The sequence below is a fragment of the Parasteatoda tepidariorum genome, chromosome X1 (assembly GCF_043381705.1).
Source record: "Parasteatoda tepidariorum isolate YZ-2023 chromosome X1, CAS_Ptep_4.0, whole genome shotgun sequence".
NCBI lineage: Eukaryota > Metazoa > Arthropoda > Arachnida > Araneae > Theridiidae > Parasteatoda > Parasteatoda tepidariorum.
In genome coordinates, this window is record NC_092214.1 from 58,512,985 (window position 1) to 58,531,924 (window position 18,940).

The 18,940-nt window shown below is 27.3% G+C and overlaps 1 protein-coding gene across 2 annotated transcripts in view; it reads left to right on the forward strand.

Annotated features, from left to right (window-relative positions):
• The window catches only part of LOC107457480 (leucine-rich repeat-containing protein 15-like), a 97,811-nt gene that overhangs the window by 73,427 nt on the left and 5,444 nt on the right, over window positions 1-18,940 (forward strand). The window lies entirely within an intron of this gene.

The following is an 18,940-nucleotide window of genomic DNA, read 5'->3' on the forward strand; positions in this document are numbered from 1 at the left end:
TTCTTGGGCTAAAAAGTTAAGATATCCATAGTTTATAGTAAGACATCATGGTGATTTAATTAGTGTTATATTTCTTTAGACATCGAAAATTTTAAACCGTAAAAATATCCACTTTGCTTGATATTTGACTTGTAAAAAATGGATTTCAACGGTATGATAGAGGTTTTGAGTGGAATATAAGTGACGAAACTTACTGAATAAAAAAATTTTTTGAGAATCCACTGGAAATCATTTTCCAGGAGTTACAATATTGTAAACAATTTAAAACAAAAGTTTCTTTGAAAGTATTACAAGAGGCTTAGTAGTTTTACTGATATGAAGTAAGTAAAACTCTGTGAATTAGTTCCAGACTTGTATTCACTATGCCTTCACCTGCTCTGAAACCACCGGGGTCATTACATTAGCATAGATTCTGATTGCTCAAAGTACAAATTGATCAGACACCCCGCTCTTAGCTTGAGAAATCGAACCTCGACCGAAGCTGTGGTAAGCGAGCACCCTACTCACCATTATCGAGTGAGCGACTCAATACCGAAGAAATGAGTAACAATACATTTAAATATATTAAAGAAAATGTCATTGGAGATATACAAAGGACAAAACCTGTATTTTCCATAACTCTGTTAATATGATAAACTCAGTTATATCCTTTTAAATAGAAAATTACAAAATTTAACAGAGATTTTTTTTTCTTTTTACAGTGGAGAAAGAAAAGTATGAAGATCTTGTTTTTAGAAAGGAATTAAAAATTGACTCCATGCGAAATATTTGTCGAAGTTACTATGGTCAAGCAAAAATAAACTTATCTATAATTTAAGAGTATTTATAAGAAAGCCAGATTCATCATTAAGATGGTTTGTCTTGTTAGAAAAGAATGACTACATTTTTCAAGCATTGGGTGACACTTTTGCGTGTTCAGGTGACACTAAAGATCACGCTGACCCTTTCACGTAGAGGAATTCTTTTCAGAAAAATAAGTAAACGGCTCGCGTGAGAGTGAATCCATCTACTCCCAAAATTGATGTCTGTGTTTCTCTTTAATTTCTTTCTTGTACAATAAGCTTCAAGCAAAAATGGGCTTCCATAGTTCTAGCTAACATAATCGATAACGATTGGGAAAAAATATTTCTACAATCTTTATATCTTTGCTTCATTATTTATTCAAAAAGAACAACGAATTTTGAACAAAAAATATCATAACGTAAAAGAATTCAAAACAGTATTGATCTTGAAAAAGTTTTCACCGGATAAAATGTTATTATTTTCGTCGATTAGTAAGATTAATCATAAATCAAAAATTTCCAAAACCTATTTAATCAGTACACTTTTCCGCATTTTTTATTTTGATATTATTTGTTATTACGTTTCTATTCTCCACTTTTTTGAAATGGGAATTTCGTTGGTTATTTACCAAAGAATATCATTTTGAAGATGGCTATTTTTTTTAAAAAAAAAGTTTAAAGTTAAAGATAAGAGTACCGTTATCTTCGACATCAGAACTTTTTATGCTTAATAAGAGTTTGTAGTATTACTGAAGTTAACATTAAGTACAACAAACTTTTAATAGAGCTGAAAGTAAATAGTACTAGGTAATAAGTAGTGTTCACACCAGTAAATAAAATTTAGCATTCCAAAAGCTTAATATGGTACAAACTTGAGAAAAAATAGAACTTTACAATTTCATAATTCATGTTACGATGCACATCAAAAATTATTACACCCTAAATCTAATAATGCTCATTACTCCATAATGATTGAAGATAAGTATACATTAAAATTAAGTAAAAAATTATAAAATAGCATTAATAAATAGATTCAAGATAGAGATTAAAATGCTGAGATCAAATAAATGAATAGATGAGCATAACAGAGGAAGTAAAAGTTCACAAAATATTATATTAACAATTAAATAAAAATTATGTCTAAAAATTATATAATTTTAAATGAAGCTAATTCATAAAAAAAATTTGTTTCATTGATGAATAATTATATTGTCAGTACATGAATGCAAAGCGCAGCACAACATGTAAATTTGGAATTTAAACTTTTTAATTTAAAAATTTTTTCTACCAGACACTTTCAGTTATTCCATTTGAATACTACACATTCGAATTTCATACCACGCGTATGACAATAAAATTAGTGAAAAAATGTTTTTATAAATGCATGGAATTCGACTCAAAAAACTATTTTCATTACTACTTTGTTAATTCCAAACATATTTCAAGGCGACAAATTTGTCGCCCATGCGTATGATTTTAGCAACATTTGTAAAACATTTGGCGACAATTGTCACCATTTCGCCATACTGGCGTAAACTCTATTCATAAGTAAAGACAAGGTATAATTGGACCGCATTTTTTGTGTTAATAGTCACAAAAATGTTCCAAATGCAAATTAACTTCGTCATGTGATTTCAGATCTTTTGTATTGTATGGTGATGAGCTTGACTTTACGTTGTTCTTACTGACAATACTTATTTTTCTTTAAAAAAAGATTAAATTTATTGAAATGAGACTTCAATTAAATTCGTTAACATGATTTTGTAATTAAATAAAGCTTTTTAGTACACGGGTTTTGAAAAATCTTTATATAATCGAAAACAACTTACATTTTTTAAAAATAATAAATTCAAGGAATTTAAATAGCGTCAATCCCAAATTTTTATTTATTCCTTGACCTTATGTCCTAACTAAAACAAAAAAGTTTTTTTTCTTAAATCATGTCATTAAATTAATGAAAGTTTGACAAATTTTTTTGTCGGGGGAGACTTTGAGTCTGAGTACCACTTACTTGCATGCATTTAGTCATCAAATATTCCGTTCCATGATTAAAACTGAAAAATGACACATGACCTTTCAGTACTTATAGTTGATTTTCCGTTCAAATATTGATGAAATCCATTAAGAATATCATTTTTCATTCTTAAGAACTCTGTCGATGTAGTTCCGAAGTTTGTACAAGGTCTCGCAATATCTTCTTACTTGAAATCTGAAACCACCGAACAAAATAAAGCAATATGATGCATTGTTTGATATGCTATATCTTCTCCCTTCTACTCTAGCAATCGACGAAAAATATCAAGACAAAGAATTACTTACTGGTTCTAGAGGTGTTATATCATATTAAGGTGCATTTATTATTTAAAAGATGTGTCAATCTTAAGGAAAATTTTAACAAAGCTTTTATTAAATTAATTATTCTCATGAAATTCTAGTCAAATCACTTTGGAACAAAAAGATTTAAAACAAAACGTTATTTATTGCCTAAAAAGGGGAAGTATTTCATAAATTAAAGCACTTCCATTTTGGTCTTAGCAGCCAAAAAAAAACATGTTTTTAAATTTAAGCATGATGATTAAAAATTATTATTGGTAGTTTACCACAGTAAGTATTTTGCTGTGATTTCTAGAAATTATTGTAATTATTTTCTTGAATCCTCGAATTTTTCAAAATGCTACGATTTACAAGAAAAGTGTGCATTTCTTTTAAATGCATTAATTGCGATTTAACAGCAATTAGTATTTTTCTGAAGATACAAAATTGTTTGTTTATAATTAGTAAAACGCTCATTTGAAGTTTCAGGAGGACTGAATTATCAAAAGTTTCCTTCGAATACAAATTAATTTTACATAACCTTTTTCTTATTTTATGATAAATTATATTCGCAATCTATTTAATATAATTTCCTCACAGTGATTGCAATTATTTCAGATTTATTTTGCAACGAATTCATTTGTTAATAAGCATAAATTTTATGTTGAATTATTTATTCAAAAACTTAAACTCTAAATTTTATTAGTTAAAAACGTTATACTTAAATTTTACTTAAATCTACTTGGAGTGATTAAGAAATTTTTCTTCATTGAATCCTGTTTTTTTTTCTGTTGAATTCAAATGAATCCTGTAGTCTTTACCATACTTTGAGAAATGCTTCAAAAGATATTTTTTACATTAATAATATCAATAGTTTTTTATCAGTTTAGAATTTTTATTTTTTGAAAAAGTGTACACTATGAAAAAAGCTACTTCTATTCATTGACTGGTAACAAAATTTGCTTATTTTGCTCTATACTTTCTAAATTAAGGATAGTATTCATTGCGATAATGCAACAAGAATATTGAAATGATAACCCCCCTTTTTCAGAAAATATACTGAAATGAAAGAATAAGCATATTTTACACTTGCTATTGTTGAAAAAAGTGCAGAAATGCTATATAAGCAATATTTAATAACTTTCTTATCGATTAGCAAAATCATATATTAGCATGTTTTTAAAGCTGATCCAATTTTATTTCAAATAATAATTAGTAATTTTTTTATTGATCGCATGCATTATAAACGCTAAATTTTCTTTTTAAATTTAATTTCCTTCTTTATTTTTGAAATTTTAATAAGGAACTTAACATCTAACTTAAGTCTAGCACATAACTGTATGTATTTACTTTAAACCATACGCATATTAAACCAATTCCAAGCACCCATATGAAATGATCTTCTGTATTTATAATAGTATCATCTTCTTAAATCAACTAAAGTACATGCATTCTTAGCACTTAACTTCTCCACACACTACAGGAAAATCGTGAAAATTTTATGCTAATTTGACGCAATAAGTCTCCATTCTGGATGGTAAAAATAGATAATAATTAAAAAAAAACTTTTACAGATCCGTTACAATGTTGTGGACGTTTGTTGTGGCGAGATTTGAATTCTTCGGAGTTCTAAAGGAAAACTAATAAAAACTTTTATGTTTTTTTTGATGTTTTATAAGCTGAAAAATAGATTCGCTCTGCAGTAATGACATTTTTGAGAAACATAACTAGTCACAATATAGAGGCATAACTAGCATAAAAAGAAAATTGTATGCTAGTTTGACATAATAAGTCTTTATTCCTGATGTCAAAAAAAATATATATATACTTTTACGGGTCAATTACAATATTGTGGTAGTTTGATGTAGTGAGCTTTAAATTCTTTCGAGTTCTGACGGAAAATTATAAAAACTATGTTTTGGGTGTTTTATGATCGAAAAAATAGATTCGTGCTGTAGTAATTAACATTTCTGAGAGTTATTCAGACTATTTTTTATTATAATACCAGGTCTTTCCCACATTTGTTTGCTTTAATTTATTTTGTAATTTCTTCATATTTTATTACATTATTTCATTAACGTATTAAAATATTTTAACACCATGTAAGAAGTTTTCTTTTATTGCAATTAAGGCCTTTAAAATAATTTCAAATAATTAATTTAAATATTCACTGATAAATAGTGTGGACATAAATTCAATAATTATTTTAATTTAAAAAATTGATAATAATTGAAATACATTATTCGTATATTGTTAATAATATAATTCAGTCCTATTTTAATTTTATATTAGAATATAAACCACTACTTAAATTTTACATTCTTACTAGCCACTATAATCTTCTTCAAAAAATGCTTTTTTCTTCCATATTTTCTTCAAACTAAAGATATGATTTTTCAAATGGTTAAAGTGCTTCTTGTTCTAATATTTTATTTTCATTAAAAAAAACTGGGATGGGTTCCTTTTCAAATTGGTCAAAAATAAGTTCTTCAAAATGCACTTGGAAGCTATAAAAGATCTCTAATGCTATGTAAAAATATTTTTTAGATCTAGATAGATTTGTGAAAAGAAATTCATTCAGCTTATAACATAGATTTAATTCAATTTTTAAGAACAATTTTTGTTGGTAAAAAGCATGGTATTTTTAAAATTTTACCTACCGTCAAGAGCTGGCCCTGAAATTTATATACAAGGTTATGAATAACTGAATAAATTATGTGCTTGTAACTTCAAATAAACTCGTAGCGAAATGATCAATTGAACGAAAGCATAACGCACAAGAAAACTAATTCTCCAGTGTTACGCTCTTTTTTGACCCTATGCTAACCTTTACTGTTACCTACATTTATGTAAACAAAGCCTTTCATTGGTAAGTTTTATGCATTTTCTGAAGCTATCAGCATATGCGGGCACAAGTCATAGGCGAGAAAACCTCATCGCATCGACATTTAAAAATTAATGAAGTTGGAAGTACAATTCCTACTGCCTTATGAAAGTTTAAATTAATTGTAATTGATTTAAAACTAATTTCTGACTGTCCCAAAATTATTTTCTTAATAAGTTGTTTATTTATTATTTTTTTAGAAAGATACTATCCATTTTTTATTCTTAAGTTTTGGAGTTTTTCATTTGCTTTACAAAAGCTGACGTTTACTTAAAGAAAGTTTTCTCATTCTTGAATTTCTAAATAAAAAAGTCACCATAAATTCAAGATATAATGTTGATACTAGTTAATTTAAGAAATAACTCTTATTGTTTAGTATAAAGACACAATCATTCTAACATTTCATTTTTTCATAACTTCATTTTTTTCATTCTAACCTCATCATTTCTATAAAACATCGTTTAAACAAATCTCACGTTCTAGCCTTTTTACATTTATACCAAACATGAAATAAGTTCTAGTCATTTACGTTTAGTTTAGATGCCTAATATTTTGTTTATGCGTTGAAAACTTCTATTATTCGCATTGAAGTCCTACATATATATTCATAGAGTCTTGTTAGTTTTTTCCTGCTCGAAAAATACTACTTTTTAAAAATATATATTTTTTTCGGAGTTAAAAATCGAATTTTAGTTGCAGTCATTCGTCGCATTTACAGTGCGGAGCCATGAAGTTCATTTATTACATATACTCTTTTACATTATTATATACTCCTTTCTTTTCTCTTCTGTTTTTACGTCTGACATAGTTTTGAACACTTTTTTTAATTTATTTTTTATTTGGAGAACATAATATTGTATGACGTATCTTTATTTTGAAAGTGACGTAACATAACTCAATTCAAATCTACCACTTAATAATCATTCTTAATTGCAAATTAAACATTTCTGTTAATAATTCCCCTTCAGGATTTTATCACCATCAGACACTTTTTTTGATTTTGAAATACCTAATGAGTTTTGCTTCTTTCTTCGTTTATTTCCTTGTTCTTTTTTTTTTCTCTTTTGTTTTTGCGTCAGACCTAGTTTCAAGCATTTTTTTATTTATTTTTTTATTTGGAGAACATAGTATTGCATGTTTTTTTTTTTAAATTTGAAAGTGACATAGCATAACTAAATTCAACTCTATCACTTAATAATCATTCTCAATTATAAATAAAGCATTTTTGTTCGTAATCAGACTCGTTTTTGACTTTGAGGTATCTGAATGATTTTTCTTGTTTCTTCCTTTACTTCCTTTTTCCTTTTTTTTTTCCTTTCTTGTTTTTATGTCAGACACAGTTTTGAACACTTTATTTTTTTCATCTTTAATTGAGAGAGCATAATATTGCACGATTTTTCTTTAATTTGAAAGTGACATATGAAAATTAAATTCCACTCTTAGCTTTTTAAACTGTATATTCAATCAGTCAATACTTTTATAAAGCATAGGCGATTGCATAAATTTACAAAAGTGATGGAAAAATAATTTTTTATTTTACACTATAATTATTATTATATTGTATTGTATTATATAATTATATGTTATTGTTAGGTTATTGCATATAATTAGATGTTATTGTAAATAATTATATGTTATTGTTAGGGTTTTTGGAAATAGTGAAATCTAAATATTAGATTTTACGGATTAGATTAAATGTTTACCCATGTACAGAACTATTAAAGGAAATCCACAATTTAATAATTTCAAGTCATTTTTATAAACTTAAAGAATTTTATCAAATTGTTGTTTTCATTGCATATATTAATATAATGAACAAATTTGAGTAAATTACTATTGTAAAACCCTATTTGACTTTAACATGAAAACGCAAAACTATCTATAAAATTTAAATGTCAAATGGATTACAGTCATATAAAAATAACATTGAATGTCATTATAAAAAGGCAAAATTGACAAGAACGTAAAAATTCAAGCAACTAAAAATTGACTGTATTAGCAAAACAAAAATCCAGATTTGACAGTAAAGAATAGGATTTTCTATTTTGGATCTTTCAATCCTTATTCTAGATCCTTTAAAATTTTAAAAATATTATTTATTCCTTTATATTTCTTTAACGTTTAGCGTTAGAGTCACATAAATGTTTATTGGATGCCAATTAATTATTCTCAAGCCAATTAATTATTGCCAATCAATTAATCACTCTCGATAACCCTTTTTGAGTATTAATGAATGTTTGTTGTTATTTAAAGCGTATTAATATTTCATAGCTGTAAGCTGAGTAGTGGGGCAATTCCATATGTGACGGAATGACATTTTGACTTGCATGATGACAATTAATTGAAGTTTCTATGCATCTAATTTCAAATAAACATGATTTTTTCTTATGCATATCATTATTATTGGTATAATGTGATTCATAAACTAAAAAAAAAGAATTTTGTATTTTTTTTATTTTTAATTTTATGAACTTTTTACTTGTGTNTTGTGCAACCGTATTTAACCCTTTGGCGCAGGTGGGACATCGGTGTAACTTTTATATATATTTTTTTTCTAACTCTCCAATTACAAGTAAAAATATATTTTGCCATTTTTTAGTTAAAAATAAACATTCTAATAGATACTTAAAAAAATCCAGTAGATTATCGGAATTATATTTGTACTAAGATATAGAATCCAAACAAAGTAGTTAGAATTTTTTTTTCATTCATAATAAAAAATTTATCAGTTATTGATTTTGTAAATTAAAGACGTTTCAATAATGAATAACTTTTTCTCTTAGATCTAAATAGCTGCAAATAAGAGCAAATTTTAAAAATTATTGTTTGGAATTAAGCCGTGAGTTCAGTCTTGCCAATTAACACATGTGTCCCTATCAGCGCCTATCTATCACTATTTCATAACCATAAATTATTAAATTCTATATACAATATTTTTTACTTATTTTGCCCTAAATTATTGCAAAATAATGAAAAATGTGCTTAATAAAAATTCTGCTTTGTTTTCATTGCATATATTAATATAATGAACAAATTTGAGTAAATTACTATTGTAAAACACTATTTGACATTCACATGAAAACGCAAAACTATCTATAAAATTTAAATGTCAAATGGATTACAGTCATATAAAAGTAATATTGAATGTAATTATAAAAAGGCAAAATTGACAAGAACGTCAAAATTTAAGCAACTAAATATTGACTATAAAATGGTTAAACAATACGATAATATTATATAACCAAACACCATAATAAGGTTGCATTAAATTTGAAAGAAAATATGGTTCAATACACTTAAAAATTTATAAAGATTGCCTTATACTAGTACTATTTCCCGATGATAATTTGAGGAATTCTTCCTCGCACTTATGGTTTAAAGATCAACTATTATTTCGAAAACTAAGCGAACAATATCGGTTCCATAACAGTGTTTAAAAAAATTCTATTTGTCACCAAAAAGAAGAAGAAAAAAGAAATACATGAAGTAGTTCACAAAAAAGCGATTTCTGGAGAAATTTTCAAAGATATTCTAATCAAGTTCAGGCATGCATTAAAGATAAGCAACTTTAAGCAGAAAATATTAACGCCCTTCTATCGCTGAGTGTATCATTAGAATATAATTAAGAAATGATAAATGGCACTGTACTCGATGAAGAACTGAGACTCGAAAAAAAGGAAACGCCTATGATGATAATAAGTCTTTAATAACACTCTTACAACTTTACTCTGTGAAACAGATTTTTGAAAGAATTATCACGGTGGATTTGAGGAACTATCTCTGTGTCTGTCTAAAGTAGATGAAAAATAAATTAAAATGCAACTAAATCAATTCCATCGCTAAAGGAAACGTAGTATTATATACAATTGGGTAAACAGTAAATTAGGAATATTTTTTATTATTCAAAAAAGTTGACTGAAAATTAATAGTTAGAAGATGAAAAGTATTCTGGTGTTCGCAATAGCTCAAAATTTAGTTTAAATAAAACAAAAACGGATCTTAAAAATTGTTTGTGTTTTAAGATTTTTTAATTTATTATTGTTGTCATTTTTTTCTGCTGTCATATAAAGACAACCCAGAAGTTTAAAAACAATATTTTTTTGAAATAGGTTTAAAATTTAAAGCTTATATATGAATATTTTTAGTTGAATTTAATTTAGTTAGCTAGACTAGTCATTCAAGACATTATTCTTATGTAAAGTTAGAATTTAAACAAATTTAAAATATATTAATAATTGTTGAATTTTCATAAAATAAACTGTTTAAACATTATTTTAAAGCATGCATTAAAATTGGATCCTAAAATCTATAACTGAAATAAATGCTTGCATAAGGTTATTTTTATCTTCAAGAAATCATCAGTAGGGGAGACTGAAAGTAAGATAAAACCGGGTGGAAACAAAACCGGAAAGGGTTTCTCTTTTCTTTTAACCGGACTCTTTACTTTTGACTAAACTATTGCTGCTATTTATCAGATATCCCATGAAACTAATTGCAGTAGACGCCTTGCTATTCGGAAATGAATTAAACATGGAGTAGACGATTTATTTGTAGTTAAGAATTTTTATAATTTTGATTCGAAAATTTATAACTTTTACTCCACTAATTTAACTCTGCAGTTCCTAATTGATTGTAGACTTATTTTAGGAAGTTCAACATCTAATTTAATCTCTTTTTTTAGATACTGCTGCTTTAAATTGTTAAAACAGGTTTTACATTATGTTTAAAATATATTAAAGTGTTTTTTTTTATGGCACTGTCAGCTGTATTAATACCAAAATTTATCTGACTTGAAAACTTGTTATCTGAATTGAAACTGTAGACCAAGAGTAAACAATTGTATAATTGTATTACATTAAATAATGAAGTACTTAAATGCTCATTTAACTAAATGCAAATCTGCCTATTCCTTCCAAAAAATTGAAGTAGACAGAAACATTAAAAAAAAAATTGACTACAAGTTACTCTATTTTCATACAATTCATTCGGTCTTTCGAAGTTTCTGCGTATCTCAAAATGTCTAAATTAAAAAGAGGCAGAACAAAAGCAGGAAAAAAAAATCCTCATCAGTCACGAGTAATTTGTTAAAAAGTTGGACATAAATGACACCATGTTAAATACATTTTATAGATTATAGCATGACAGGAATAAAAACAAGAACGGCAGTTCACTTGGAAGTAAAAAAAGAAAAAATAGTAGTAGATGACGTGAAAGACTAAAAAATTAAAAAAGTCGCACTGTTTGCCCACATTCATTTTATTTTATTTTATAACCGTCGCTTAACAGCCGACCCAATTTTGGGTTTACGACTACTAATGTTCATCCCCGTAGTCTTGTAATTTTCAGTTCCATCCAGAAGATTGAATCAAGTATTGGGAGAAATTTGCCTTCGTGGAGGAGTTTTTAATGAAACTAATTCGTATTTGCGTTACATGGAGAAGAAAACCAGGGTTTGCCTGACGGCTAAGGGACTCTAAACCATGATCCGTCAACCACTGAAGATATTTTTACGTCAGCACTATGGTCGGTGCGAACCGGGTGTGGAATTCATATCAATCAGCCATCGCTGGGATTCGAACCCGGTTCACCTCATTGGAAGGCGAACGCTCTATCCCCTGAGCCACCACGACTCGCCTACATTTATTTAACATTTTTACTTTTGGGTATCTCAAATATTCCAAATCCAAAAGGAAGATCGACGTCATGTGACGAACACATCGTCAAGTCCGCTTAATATATGAAAAAAAAATGGGTTTAAAAAGTAAAAAATGATTTCAAATGCTGTGAAAAACTGAAAAAAAGGAAAAAAATGAAAAATAAATAAAATAATCCATGTTAATAGCAAAATATTTTGTAAATAACGCTCGTTTTCTAATTTTCATTCACAATTTGTTGAGCCTGAATATTCATCTTTACTGTTTTTAAGACAATCTGTGCTACAGCAACAATTCAAATTTATGAAAAATTTGAAGGCAAGTAGCTATGTAATAAAAAGATTTATTTAAAAAAGGGAATAGAGTATGCATACTGTAACACGTACAATCGAATCAAATTTATTTATTATCAATGCAATAAATATTTCTGCTGGGGAAAATGAATTTTTTTTCTTCATAATTTCTATATATGTATTCGGTTTTTTCCGGTCGAAGAATACCTGGTCTTTGCATATTTGGAGAAAGGTAGTTAACTTACCCTCAAAAATATAATTTTTTACATCATATAATTCTTTGGAGCTAAAAGTCTATTTATTAATCGAATAAAAATGTAAGTAATTTCAGTGTTACTTCGAGAAAAAGAAAAGGAACCTTAATGACCCTAAAAGAATCTTGTTCTTTTAATGAAAACCTGTGTATTTCAGTTGATTAAAAATGATAAACATATCAATTGTTAAAATTTTGTATTATGTTTTCTCTGAATAAATATTGCCATTTGCGCCTAGGTTTCCATAAGAGTTTCAAGAGGTAAAAATGTTATTTTTTTCCTGTTTTAATTTTAAGATGTTCCTTCCTTTTTCTGCGGTATCGTTTTCTATTAATTTACTACGCCTCCAGTGAAAAATCAGGAAAATATATACAAAGATTTATAATTTTTAGAAAAAAAATTGTATTCCTAAACTTTTGGGTACACTGTACTATGATTTAATCTTATACCGACTGTTCTAAAATATATCGTTATTAAAGTTATAGAATAAAAAATGATGTTAAACAAAGTATTTTGAATTTATAAGATTTAATCTTAAATGGTGAATATTCAAAAATAGTTATGTTATTTGTTATTATGAAAGTAAAATTAAAAAAATTAGTCATTCTAGGAAAAAGCAGGAAATTTACTACAGTTTTTCTTATTTTTGATTTTAGTTTATATTTATTTTTACGAGAGATCTTAACTTAACCTCTTCCCTATTGAAGTATAAGGGAATATGGCAAAAAAAAAACTTTTACAGTTCCGTATTTCTATTTCACTGCCATAAGTAATGTTAAGATAAATATAATATGATTTATACTATGATATAATACTATATTTCATATTTCACACACTAGGTCCACATACGTGGACCTCAGGATTTGAGTAAGTAAAAGAATATAAATGTTTCAAATGTTAAATTACACCTATAGTAGGAACTACAATATGCATATTTTTATATTATGATCTATTTAAATACAATGATGAATTGATTTAATAATAATTTAGAATTTTCCCATTTTTAAATACGAAGTTTTTTCTAAGCACATTGCAATACGGCTTTAAATATCAGTTTCAAAACTATTTTTATTATGAATACGATGCAAAATGAATAGTTATTTCCAAGAATCTAACCTTAATTATAAAAATATATTTAATTCCTGGGGGAAAAATTTCAAAATTATGGAAAAAAACACGAAAAGTTTAAGTTCTTAAATATTTGTTGTACCTTAACATAAAACAATTAATTAAAATGCACATAAAAATATTACCAACTCGATATAATCTCTCTGAAATGATATCTTATATAAATTTCATAATACAATGATATTTCTCTTGACTGCTAAGCTACCATAAATTTCGCTATACGACACCAAGGTACGCGTAGACCTGCTTGTTCTTGACTGTATTACTTTTATATAAAGTAAATATAAATTTAAAATCTTCATACAAATCACATATCTACTAAGTCAAAAGCAAGAAATTATTTTCAGAATAACTAAATTATATAATATTTAAAGTTACCATCGTTTTCGAGCTCAAGAATTTTGTGTCTTTTTTCGAAACTCACTTTTATTTATGTGGAATTCTACCCAAATAACTTACACTTTCTGCATCTCTTGGAATCCCCAGAAAGCTTGAACGTCCACGAATGTTTCAGTGAGGGTATAAAACTATAAATTTTCTTACAGTGTATTTTTAGAAGCTAGGGAGCGAAGGTCTTCTTGTGTGAACTGAGGTAATGAAGTGGTTAAATAACAACATTGTTATAGTAGTTCAGATCGTGTAGACGAATTAGCTGAGTGATTTAAACAATCTAAATGATATAACCAGACTGACCATGACTTTCACAGATACGATTTTCATTTTTAACTTTAAGGAAACTAATGAAATTTGTATTGTCTTCCAGCACAAAGCTCCTGTTAAAACTTGAGCATTTAAAAACCGGAAAGTATATAAACTTAGATTAAATATAACGATTGAAACTAGTAAGACAACGATTGAAACTAGTAATATCATCCAGCTCAGAAATCCAGTTTAAATTTGATTTCTTTAGGAAATGGAAAAATGGTTGGTATTTCGACTGACGATAAATTAACTTTGGCACCAATATTGCAATTAATTCTGCTTGTAATAGTCAAAAAATGAATATTATATTGTCATAAAACACTAAGATGCTGTATAAATTTCAGACGTCTAGCTATTTAGAAAATGGTCGCACTTTCAATAAAGTATCTTTTGCGATATAATGATTGCGATAAATTCGTCTTTAATTGATGAAGAGACCATTAGATCTAATATTGGCTTAAAGCACAGAGGAGCAGTTAAAACTTAACCTTCGAGCTATTCGGAATATAGACAGAATTTTAGTTCAGGATAAATTTCATTCGGCTATGAAATGCGCCAAATTCTACTTATTGGGATGATGACAGGAGACGATTGAAACGCGTGTTTTCTCGGAGGTGTAGTTGAACATTTAGGCTGGCTTCTCGAAATTTCAATTTCAAGATTCCACCGTCACACACGATAGCGATTTCATAAAAACGTAATAAAATATGTATAACTTTTAGTTGAACTTCTTGTTTAAAGATTCTGAATAATTAGGCTACCTAAATCTTAGCTACATTGGCTATTTCAGATATTCTTGTATGTTATCTTATCTGTGGACATAGTATAATGTCTGTAGACATGATGCTCACAGAAGCGACGAAACCATGGTTTTCAATATTGATGCATGTTAGACAAAAATCTGCAAATTAGTAAGCAAATCTTGAATATTTGAAACTATGGATGCATTAATTTATTTAACAAGACTACTTAATTATAAGAATTCTATAATGTTCACAGACATGACATGTGGTCAATGTCATGTCTCATGACATAAAAAAAATAGCCTAAAGCTACAGAGTAAGTATAGCAAATCAGTAAGTATGCATTATTCTCTGTACCTCTGAATAAAAGAGCTCATCAAAAAGATCTGTAAAAACGAATCGCTACCATCTGGATAAATTTATTATTATTATTATTATTTTGGATCTGCCCACAGACGTGATATATTTATCGGGGGACTGGAATTTGGTTTGAAATTAAGAGAATATTAAAAAATATAATCGAGATTATTGTTTTGAGTACAGTTTTTTAGTTAATTATGAGACTGAAAAACTGGGAATTAAAGAGGGTGACATGTAGTATCTGTGGACAAGTTTTGAACAGTAAATTTATTTACATATACATGTACTGATTTGCATACATATATTGTTTAACATTGCTACATTGTTTTTCATATACGCGTATTTTATCAAACGGATCAAGGCTTACAACACATTTATGTAAATTTTTTAAATTTTTTTATTTATACTCTAAATGCCAGGTAACCGAAATTCTTGCTTTTTCTGAAAATAACCCAAATACATTATTAGTTATTACTAAACTGATTCTTACGTAAACTTATTTTGACTAATATCTAAAAGTAAGCCTAAATAAAAATGTTGCAAATTTTTGGTTTGTCATTCAGAGCTACGCGTAGTCGTTCCATCATCAATTTGCTTTCATTTCCCTGCTCACATTTCATTAATTTATCTTCGTTATCTATTGTTTCGCCTCACATGAGAATCATAAATCAATGTATGGCCACCCGCGAAAGGCAAAATCAAGGTAACGATGGTCATCACTAGTGCGCACTCAAATTTACTTACCAATCTATCAAGTTAATGGCATGAATTTCGAGGTATCTTTTACTATTCCATTCGAAAAAAATTAGTACTTTTCTTTTTAAATCAAGTTTCTATGTGTCTTCAAATTGCATACAAAGTAAAAACTTAGTATAAAAATAGTATAATCCGACAAGAAAATCGCATGGTACACACTTAAAAAAAATCACGATGCTTCCTATTATTTCAAATAACATGATAAACAAGTTCAGTTTTCATCAGTGTAATTGACTCAAAAATTAAAAATGATATTTTGTTAATTATAATTTCTTTCATCTTAAATAAAAATTGCAACTTAACTTTACCTAAACTGCTTGTTTTTTTAATAAGTACTGCATAAATGCATCGGGAAAACAAAATCTTGTCTTTAGAAAATTATTAATTCAAGTTTTTTCAATTAAAGATTGAAAGAAAAATATTAAGATTTTTTTTTATTTCACCTTTTTTATTAAAAAAAAAAATAATACATAAGCTAAAACTTCATTGGGCAGAAAATAAAAGTCGAAGCACTCTGAATAACTTTTGATGTCATTATCGGATCTCTAATAAATATCTAATACATTAATAGTTTGAGATATGCGCTAACTAATTAGCCTCAATATTAGTAGTTTGAGTCTTTCTATATTTTTGCTATATAACTCCGAAGGCGAGATCGGTAAATGTGTCGCTCAATGATGGTCATAAGTTCGATCCCGGCAATCAACAACAAAACATCCAACTGGCCAGTATATACAGCAAGGTCAACTTTAAATCAGTCAGATCTGATAATCTCTCAATGGTTGTGGTGTGGAAGTTTGGAGCGAGGGTACCAGCTCAGAGGCTGTCCACGTCGTCAGTCCAAGGAAAATTACGTGGCGGTGATAGCTGTTTAGAACCATGGTTGAAAACATGGTAAGCTCAAACTTTAACCTACCATGGCTGTTAAAAGATTGTGCCCCAAAAATGGATGTATGTTCCTTGTCATGGTTGGGCGTTGTGTGCTATTTTGCTATATCGCTATATCTCTGGAGTTAGTATCGCTAATAAAGCATGAAACTTTTAACAAAATTGCAAATTTCAACTGATTTTTTTCAAGAATAATTTCATTTAAAGATAATTTTTAGCACTTATTAATCATGCTATATCATTTAAGTTATTAATATAAGCAGATACTTGGAATTGTAAGGCATGCAATTTTTAAATCTTTTTAAACAACCTCATTTTAAATTATATAATTCAAAATTTGAGCAAAATAAGGTGAATAGTTCTTAAAAATTCAAAATTCCTACATTTCATATCGCAAATTATTATTCATATAATTATTCATATTAAATATATCATAAATAAATTTTTTCTTATTCAATGTACTTCTTAGTTATTTTAAACTTGTATATTATTAAACATATTTGTTTTAATTAGATTTCAAAAGATCAGAAATATTTTATCAAGAAAGCTTAAAAATCATAAGAAGCTCTTTATTTATAAATTTTTGTCGATCATAAAAACATTTATTTTTACATAATATTTGACGATTGTTAAACACTGCAAATACACTAACTATTAAAAAACTAAATAAAAATATTTTCTTCAGATTTTGTGATCTTCTGCATAATTGAAGAGCAATTTTACAATTTATATGTCAAAGAAAGATAAAGGAAATAAACTTTGAAGATTGTAAAAATTTTGAAGGTAATATATAATAGAAAAGTTTACGATGAAAAATACCAAGATGCCATGTTATAGAAATTTCGAATTTTTCACCTCAAATGTTCTGACACCCAAATCTTTCAGAAGTACCTTCTTAATAAGGCCCTTTGGGAACGCTTGTTATTTCGTCAAGAAGATAGGTTACTTTCTGACTCAAAAAGCTTGTACTCGAAAAGTTACATTCAAAAAATTGCTGGGAGCACGTTAGTACTTTATTAGATGTCTAAACCTTTATATTTATTTATTTACTAAAAAATATTCTCACGTTTCCTATTAATTTAAGTTCGATAAAAAATAATTTCAATATTCTCCGTTTCTCATCAGCACAATAAATAAACTATGTTAAGAAATAAATGGTCTATATAATTCTAAATTTATTATAATTTAATTATAAATAAGTATTATTATTTTTCAAAGTAATATTGATTGTCTAAACCTCATGGTTTGATGATCGGGACGAATTAAGCAGTTTTTTTATTAATTAATTAATGATGTTAAATTATAATAATAACAGATTTACCTCTGTCCTATAAAACATTTTATAATATATACTTTTGTTTTATAAAATTTATTTAATTAAACTTTATATTAAATATATAATATAAACTGACACTGATATGAAAATCTTAAAAGAAAACAACTAATTTAAATTTTAATTACTTGAAATAAATATGATTTGACTCTAAATATAACTCCAACTTGCATATTTACCGATTTGAAGAAAAAAAATGATCAAATCCAAAAGATCGTGATCTTTATTATCGATTAGTAATTCAATTTGATTCTCTTACATAATAAAAACTAATACTTAAAGTATTAATAATTTTTCTGAAATTTATTTGTTATAACAATAGTATAATTTAGACATCTCAAAGGTGACGTCAATTAAAGTTCTCGGTGTAATATAATGATAAACGTCCCGCTTTTTCCTAAGGTTCAATTTTTACATCAAACTCTTCCTTAATATTGCTTCTAAATAGGTATTTAACAATTATTCTGAATTATCACTGGTTGGTAGTACAAAAAGGAGAAATATTGTACTGTTTACTAGCAAATTGTGGTATTTTTCACTAATAACGATTTTAAAATATGCTCTTTTGGACTTTGGGAGAGTACCTTGGATAAATGCAAATATTTGTACCACCCAGTGGAGGAATTTTGAATTCAGTAGGTGTAGTTGATATCTGCAAAAAACATGTACTATCTGCTGTGTTGGTGACCATTTCAGCTTTTACCGTCATGTGCTAGAAAAATAACATTTTTGATTTGTGGGCTGCTGACTTCATTTTCAATCAATAAAACACTATTGTATCTTCGTTTGAAAACAAAAATAAGATAGATAAGTGCCTAACTGTTATCTGTGAGGTAAAATACAAATTTTT